The sequence below is a fragment of the Haemorhous mexicanus genome, chromosome 6, assembly GCF_027477595.1.
Source record: "Haemorhous mexicanus isolate bHaeMex1 chromosome 6, bHaeMex1.pri, whole genome shotgun sequence".
NCBI classification, from domain to species: Eukaryota; Metazoa; Chordata; class Aves; order Passeriformes; family Fringillidae; genus Haemorhous; species Haemorhous mexicanus.
Window position 1 is genome coordinate 50,418,122 of NC_082346.1, and position 8,727 is coordinate 50,426,848.

Here is an 8,727-nt window from a genome sequence, read left to right on the forward strand (position 1 = left end):
GCGAAGATCCTTTGTGAAAAGTAGAGGCACGTGTTTCTTCGCCTAATAAACCACGTACAAAGAAGCACACCTGCTTCCTCATTGCATACTATTAAAACCACTTGCATGTATGTAAAAAAACCCCAACAGCTAACTTTCCATTTTGTGACCGACTTTTTGAATGTCTGCAGAAAGTCATAGTTTTGTTCTGACTGTGCCATTTGCATTGTATGCACCGACTCAGCTTTGCTTATGATCATAAATGTAAAAGGTCAGTACAGGTTGTTCATCAATACTTCTCTGGAGCAGTCGTGCCCAGTGACCTGACGCGGCTCCTGACACAGTCTAGGTGTTAGAATTCGGGTCACTTCAGGAATCACCTTTTTGAGCTAACAAAGATCACCAGCTGATTATCCAGCAAGAAAAAAACAAGCCAGGCATCTTAGTTCCACCTCATTTAATTCCAGCCTAGTAGCCAAGTGGGTTATGCTTATGTTTTATTGTCCTCCTGTCCTAAAGGATATCTAATATCACTTAAAAGCATTGCTGACCCATCATCTAAGTCCAAAGGTGTTTCTCATAGCTGAGCTACAGGAGGTAAGTACACCTTGTGCCAGCTGTCCCTTCCAAGAAACCTAATACAGTCATTGCCAAATAACTTATCTATAACTTCTGCATTAGTAAACATCAGCAGGATGTTCTTTTTTTGTGAGATACGTGGGAAGACTGCTACAAGAATCCTAAATCTCTGTTGAAATGTATCAGGGAGATACTGAAGACACTTGAGTAATACACAGACTCGTACTACTGAATTAAATTGTTTTGTTGATTGTGCTAGAAATCTAGGAAGCTGTCCTGGATTGAGAGGGAAGTTTGTCTAAGGGAAAAATATGAAAGGTATAGCTGGGCGTGTGGGGTGATGTGAGCAGACAGGTTTCTAAGGTACAGTTGTGAGGCTCAAACAGAAGCAGCTACATCACCTGCAGCAGGAATCCAGCATGATCCTTGTAACTGCTGCTATCATGGGAGAGAGGAAATGGACTGTGCAAACAAATGTACATATCATCTTTTTCAAAAGACAAGAGCATGTAAGTAGGTAAAACCATGATGGATTTATGAAGTTGAAATGAAATGTTATTCAGCCTGCTGAAGAGAAGGCTCTTTGGCGACCTTATAGCAGCCTTCCAGTATTTTATGGGGCTACAAGAGCAGGGAGACAGACTGTTATATTGCAACAGACTTTTTACAAGGATCTGTAGTGGTAGGACAAGGCAGAATGACTTTAAACTGAAAGAGGGCAGGTTTAGATTAGGTGTTAGGTAGAAATGCTTTGCTGTGAGGGTGGGGAGGCTCTGGAACAGATTGTCCAGAGAAGATTTGGATCCCTGGAAATGTTCAAGTCTGGGTTGGATGGGACTTTAAGTAACCTGGTCTAGCATGGCAGGGGGACTGGAACAGGATGATCTTTGGTCCCTTCCAGCCTGAACCATCCTATGATGCTATGAAACAATTTGCTCTGGCTCTGACAGTGCTAAAAAGGAAAAGTAACCACCACCCATATGTCTCATAACAAAACTTTAATGCTGTGGAAGGCAGTTCCAGCAACCCACCAAAGCCGCACACTACAAATGGTATCTAAGATGCTACCAAATTCTGAACGTGTTTACTAAATAAGAACCAAAAAAAAAAAAAAAAAAAAAACCAAAAAAGACCAAGATGTGAAACTTCAGAACTGCAGATAATGTAGTTTCTTTCTTAACAGCTTTCCTACAAACCAGAAGGCTGCCAAAGGGTAAGGATGGGCAGCTTAGCCCCGATTCTGTTTTGCTAAGAGCACTCTGAGAGGATTGTAACTCCTACATCCAACATTGCTGACACCAGGCTGGACTGGCAGTGCTGGCATTGCAGTAATAGTTCTGGTAACACACAGGTTTCCCCAAAAGAGATTTTCCAGATTTTTGGCACAACTCTGGAGATGTCTTAACATAGGTGTTTATGGTTCCATGCCACTAACTTAACAGCTGGCAAAATTTGGGCTGCAAAGTTGATTTTGCTTTTAATCTAGCAGACAGATACCTCAGAAAGTGTACAGGAAGCCCCTCTGGACTGCACTTACACTTTCCTTTAAGAGCAGCTGAATAGATCAAGATTTTTTTAATGAGTCAAGGACTTATTTTAGCTGGGAAAGAATGGACTGGCATCAGAAATTGATCATATTTAGGGTGTCTACGTTTTAAGCTTCCTTAGCCTATTTTAAACATTTTAACAAATGCTTATTCTTTGTAGTTGCACTAACTTGATAACTAATAGCAAAACAAAATAAGAAATTCTAGGAAGAAAAAGCTAATATTTAAGGTGAAGAGTGGAACAGGTTTATGATAAATGCAAAAGTGTGCTGAGCCTGGTCTTTCCACATCTTCACTAGCAGTGAGATTAGATTTGTCAGTCTAGCCCTGACACATGACTAGCTGCCTTGTAAGGGCAAACATCAGACATGGTTATTCTGTGTGTCTGGAACAAGGGAAGATTCTCATCTTAGCAAAAGTAATAGATTAACCATGAGGTGATCTTAGCTATCAAATGATTAAAGGAAAAAGCAATGTTCATCCTTATTTTGGGAGGAAAATCAGAAGAGTGTCACTTACTCAAAGTGACATTAATTCTGACAGGAAGGAAGGAAGGAAGGAAGGAAGGAAGGAAGGAAGGAAGGAAGGAAGGAAGGAAGGAAGGAAGGAAAAGAAAGGAAAGAAGGAAGGAAAGAAAGAAAGAAAAGAAAAGAAAGAAAGAGAAAGAAAGAAAAAGAAAGAAAGAAAGAGAGAGAGAAAGAGAAAATGCCAGGCATATCATCATGAAGATAAATTGAGGTTAAACAAGTAAACAAGTCTGGAAAGAAGAGGGATTCAGAGATTTGGTTCCCTTACTTCACTTGGGGAATATATACACATAGATTTTGAAAGTAAATGAGGGAAAAATCTTATCCTTACAGTTTTGTACATGATTTCTTCAACTGTTCTGACAGTTTTACTATATTTGACCATGTTCAATGTAGTGGGTTCCTACATTTTTCTTGAAAGTAGGTGGACAAGTAGAAGGGAAAACTTGAGACAGCATCAGAGAAAACATTGTTTCTTTCAAGACGAAAAGAAGTATTTTTTTTTGTCTTTCCTTTCTTCTATGGGCCTTATGGGGAAAGGCAGCAAGGTCCCAGGAAATGTAATATTTCTATCAGGTTGTTTCTCCAAGCAGAACTCTGCTGGGGAAGGAGAAACTGAGATTTACTCTATTAATGGGGGAATAGGAGCATAAACAGACACATCTGCTGAAAATGGAGCTTAGAGACATCCTCATCCTCAGCTGTCTGCATGTAACACTTTTGTATTTATATCTGGGGAAGTCTGAATGCATGTTCCAGAAAGTTTAAATGCAGGACTGTGTGGTCACTACATCCAAAACAGTGTCAGTTGCAAATGAAGAAATGCCTCCTTGAACACAGAGAGCTGAGTAGACTCATCAGAAAAGCTAAATGCACTCAGGTTAGGTTTCTATTTTCAAACTACAGAAAAAAATGAAAATAACTTCTAACCTTATGCACCTCTTCTGCAGATGACACTTTCCTGTGTTTGCAGTGAAGTGTAGTCAAGGGAGTTGCATGGAAAAAACCAAAAGTTTGGTATAGGATAAAGTAGGTGTGAGGTGATATCCTCAAATATCGCTATGATCAGGAAATTCAAGGGAATGACAGTGTGTACTAGAGAAAACAAGCAGGGAGGAGGAAAAGGGTGAGAATCTAAAGGTTAAAATACTACAAAAATGTCCTTACTGGGAGTGGCTTCCAAATAACCTGTGTGACTATGCGATGGGGAATATATTTTAAAAATTGTGAAATAAGATAATGGCCAGCAGTAGGCTTAATGATGTTATTTATTGCAAATCTAGTTAATCAGCATTTTCATACCTCCAGAATATCCACAGAAAACTGGGGGAGGGAAGCCAATTATAAATAGGATAGCCAGAACAGGATTCTCTGAAGCTGAGTTCTATCTTCTATTTAGTTCATTGCAGACAGTTGTGGGTATCCTCATATCTGACTGGCATATTTCCTAAACTTCACTACATGCATCCTCTTGATAATGATCTTTTTCCTGCACACAATTAGTGTCTAAATATATGATATGTTTGCAGTATCACTGCGGATGTCTGCACTTGGATTCCAAACAGTTGCATTGCCCATTGCCACTATCAGGAATAATGCTCTTTTCTCTCTTTGTTGGTTAAAATACATTTCCTCCCATTTTATGGTCAAGCTTGCCCTGACAATCTATACATTTGCAACCCCAGGATCAATCCATGAAATTCACAATTAAGGCAGGAAGTTGCCAGACTGGCCCAGTGTCTTTCACCCAGCACTCACAGCATGAGCTGGTCTTACATTCTTTGCATCAAATTCCATCTTCTTGTTAGAGGTAAACTTCTAAACTTCTACCATTTCAAAGACTTATTCTGAGTACCTTGAGGTCATGAAAATGCATGAAGAAAGGCACATGACAGTATACAAAAAACCCCCTGAATCATTAAATGACATTTTACTCTCCAGACTTGGTATTCCTTAAGTTGCTAATTTTTAAACCTCACTAGACACTTTTGATATCCAAACTTTGATAATTCTGGCAATGTCTAGGAGGGCTGGCTTTGTTTCCTGCTAGAAGAATAATATGCTAATTCTATCATTTTTATATAGAGGAAGAAAATAAGGTAGTGAGGACTCTGCAGAAAGAGTGTGACTGTGATTTATTACAGGAAAATAAAGAAATAGGAGCAACAAAAGAAAATACAAGCAGTAACAACAGAGAGATTGAAAGAATGTGTGTGTGTGTTCCTAATACAATTGAGTTACACTGAGGAAGAAGGAATAAAATACAATACACATCATAACTTTGTGTCTTTCATTTTAACACAAAAGTGAAGATGCAACAGTGGAGACAGAGCAACCTTTCCAGGGCAAAACTGAGGAGTGGACTAACTCCAAATATTCCAGCCATGAGTCAGCTGCATGTTCTAGCCAGGGTCTATTGCATTGCACCCCTGCACCTTGTGTAAACTCATGTCCCAACAGTTACAGCCACTAGGCAGAGTTATGAATGTCCATAATTTCCTGTTAAAATGGAGTTCTTCTAAAAGTCACCCTCAAACTTACCCTAACATTTTCCATGCTACATGTTTATGGAAGAACTGCTTTCTGATAATTTTCAATTTATAAATCATTCAGTGATACCAAGGATAGTTATAAGGGATGGGGTGGTGGGCCGTGAGGGTGTGAGGGGTCCAGCAAAAGAAAACAGAATTGTGCCTCTGTTTACAAATTCTCTAGCTGAGATGCTTTTGTACCTGTATGCTTTGAAAAGTTCTATAAATTATTAAGTAATTAAAAAGCAAAAATGTCTTTGAAGGCTTTCTAAATGCAGATATTCCCTTTGGCTTTGGAAGTCCCTGAGTCAAAATTCTCAGGAGAGTGTAGCTGAGAAATATTTTCTGTCCTGTTAGTGTACCTTCCCTCACTAGTTGCAGCTGGCCACTTTCAGAGAGGGATTTGTGCTTTGTCTGGCCTTTCCAACCAAGAAAATTATTATTTTCAAAAAAGGCTGTGATTTTTGCCTTGTTTCTAAGAGGCCAGTACCATCTGGATAAGTTTCATACCTTCAGATCCCAGAAGTGCATTGAGGGCTGGTGATTAAAATTCTTACACGTTCATTAGCACTGAGCATGATCCATCCCCAGAGTTTGTACATTTTGACCGGTCCAAACCTGCTTTGCTCTGTTCAGGCACAGAGAAGAATTTCACCTTTACTTCCTCCTCACCATACTTCAATTCCCCACTGGAGTGTGGCGATAGTGACAGCAGCCTCAGGGGTGTGATGTGGTGTGTGTGTGTGAGCTACATGTGGCAGCTCAAAGGTAGGCTGCCCTGGCAGTGTGGGTGAGGCAGCTGAAGGAGGAGGCTGTGCACCCTCCTTTACTGCGGGGTGCACACAGGGACAGCAGCCAGCACAGAGCAGTTTCAGCCTTTTGGGCAGGACCTGATTTCTCTGCTCACACGCAGTCAGGCAAGGTCACAGAGAGCAGTATGAACTTGTGGGCAAGCTCTGTTCAGGGGTGCATTGAAGTGACCAATGGCACGAGGCCACACACTGCATGCTGAGAATGAAATAAAAGCTGAAGTAGCAACTCATCCAGTGATCATCACCTCATTTTGCAATCCTTGATATTTGGCATGTTTCCAATATACTGCATGACCTTAGACCAGATATGTAGTTGTGTATTAATATCACAACACGTGAAAAAGAAGGCTCAATGAGGATGACATAACCCATCTTTATTTTTTTTTAATTTTATTTTTTGTTGCTGTATTTTTTACAATTTTTATGGTTTTCAGCACAGTCTTTTACAGAAGCTAACTGCCAAAGCTCTATTTCAGTATACTTAGAGAAGAGATTAACCTAGTACAAGTCATGTGACTATGTATTGGTTTTGCCTCTTCTACTTAAAAATTTACCTTAATGAACAATGAAGAACCTGTGAATCAGATCAAAGTGAGAAATAGTAATTTAATTTTTTTTTCAACTGCAGAGCCTGCCTCTTTTTTTTTTTAATAAAAAGAAAAAAATCAAACCTAAAGCCCCAAATATTTTCTTTTCACGAGTTAATCTTGCTGTGATATAGTTATTGGGCAGATACTCTCTAGCTTCGTTATTTAAATTTCCTTACAATGAGAGCTATAATAGGCAAAATTAATGTCTGTAAATTATAGCTTAAAATTACTTCTACTTTGAGTATGAATAGGAACCTAAAGGCTTTGTACAGAAAGTCTTCTTTTTTGTCTACAGCTAGATATGCATCTCTCCCTTTTTGTGCTTGCAGACAGAGAATTGCAGCCAGAACCTGTCAAACTATGCAGCAAGATGTGTAGCATCTCAGATCAGGGCCTGGACCCTGGAGAGGGCACCTGTAAACTGAAAAGACACCTGTAAAGTTTTCAGTGGTAGTTAATGAAGCTGTATGCCCCTTGTGACAGAATTTAATATTTTCACCACTCAGCCTGGCAGTCACAGCATTCTTAGAAGTAGCTGTTGGTACAGTAAGCATAAGGGACTTTATATAGGTCAGTGGAACAAGCAGCACATTCTCTTTCCTTTTTCTATCTTCCTCACCCCCCTGCAAAATCTGAGAACATCAGTTATGGGAATAAAAATACAGTTTTTAAAGAAGCAGCAATGGAAAGAGATATCACTACTTATTCAGGGTCTCAGCCAGTAAACTTTCTGCTATTTTTTTTCCCTAATTTTATTAATAGAAACATTCTTTTTGGAGACAATCAGTGATTGTGAAAAGGCAAAATGTAAATAGAACAAATTTTAATAGTGTTGCTGTAACCTTTATGTCTTCTAGAAATCAGGCAGTTGCAAAGATTACACACCACATGTGTGACACTAAACAGGGGGAGAAATGTAGTGGAGTTAAATTTTATCAGAGCATTCAGAGGGAATAGCTGTTTCCCAGGTTACACATAAAGTATGATTTATTGTATGGAATGATTCTATGACTGAACAATTCAAAATAAAATCTATACAGGGCTTAAAGGATTTACTTTCTCCCACTCTTAGCCAATCCCTTTATCAGTACAGGATCTCTGTTTTAAAGATTTTGTATGAGCAGGGAAAGAGGGTTGCCATGGAATTTACTTTGAGATAAATAATTATGTCCTCTGTAAGAACTGGAAATTCTCAGACTGTGGGCAGTTCAGATGTGATCCTAGGAATCTGCCTATGCAATCTTGAATAAAAGGCAGTTCTGTCCAACCATTTACTTGTCTAAACTAGTTTACATCTGTAAGATGATTCAGTCAAACAAGGACCATGCAATGGCTCTAGACTGGAATGGGACATTTTAAAATGTGAATTGAATTCCTTTTGCTGGTTATGCATCTCTGCTGTGGGTATATTTCCTGAACATGTTTTCAGACTCTAATGCAGAGAAGGGCTTGCTAGATGCACTGGTGCAAGAGAATATTTTCTGGATTGAAATATGCTTTGTTTCTACCCCCTCTGTAAAAGACAGAGGTAATCTACAGCACTGGCTTTGTCCCTTTATATTTCTTTTGAACATTGTTCATGTCACTTTGGTGTGTAATGATCAAATACTTCAAACATTCACAATCATACCTACATTTTCCATTGAAGGGATTTGTAATGTGTTTTGAAGGCTGAACAAGTTGAATAAAGCAAGTGTAAACTGGTAATTAATAGTCTCTTAAAAATCTCTGCTTTTCTTAGTGCCTGAGAAGGTGATACGTTCACATTAATTAAAATTATGTCTATGTGCAGCTGATTCACGCTATGTAAAAGTTGAAGGTTGTGAATTAATTTGGTTTATTACTATTATTTCCAATGTGTTGCTTAATCTGCAATGAGGCAGGATGGATTTTCTATTAACTCATGCCAGTACTAGTGCCATGAGTATGTTCTGAATAGGCAGCAGGGCTCATATCTCCTGCTTGGGCTTAAGTCCTAAGGATGCCCAATGGTAATTGATTATTCAGAACTGTAGACAAACATTTTGAAGCCTTTGACCTACAGAGGAACTCTTCATAATCTTTCCAAACATTGAATGTTCCCCTATGGAAGAGGATTACCATGATAAGATGTAAGGAAACTTCTGTAAACCAGGTAATAACAATCAGATAACCTGACAACA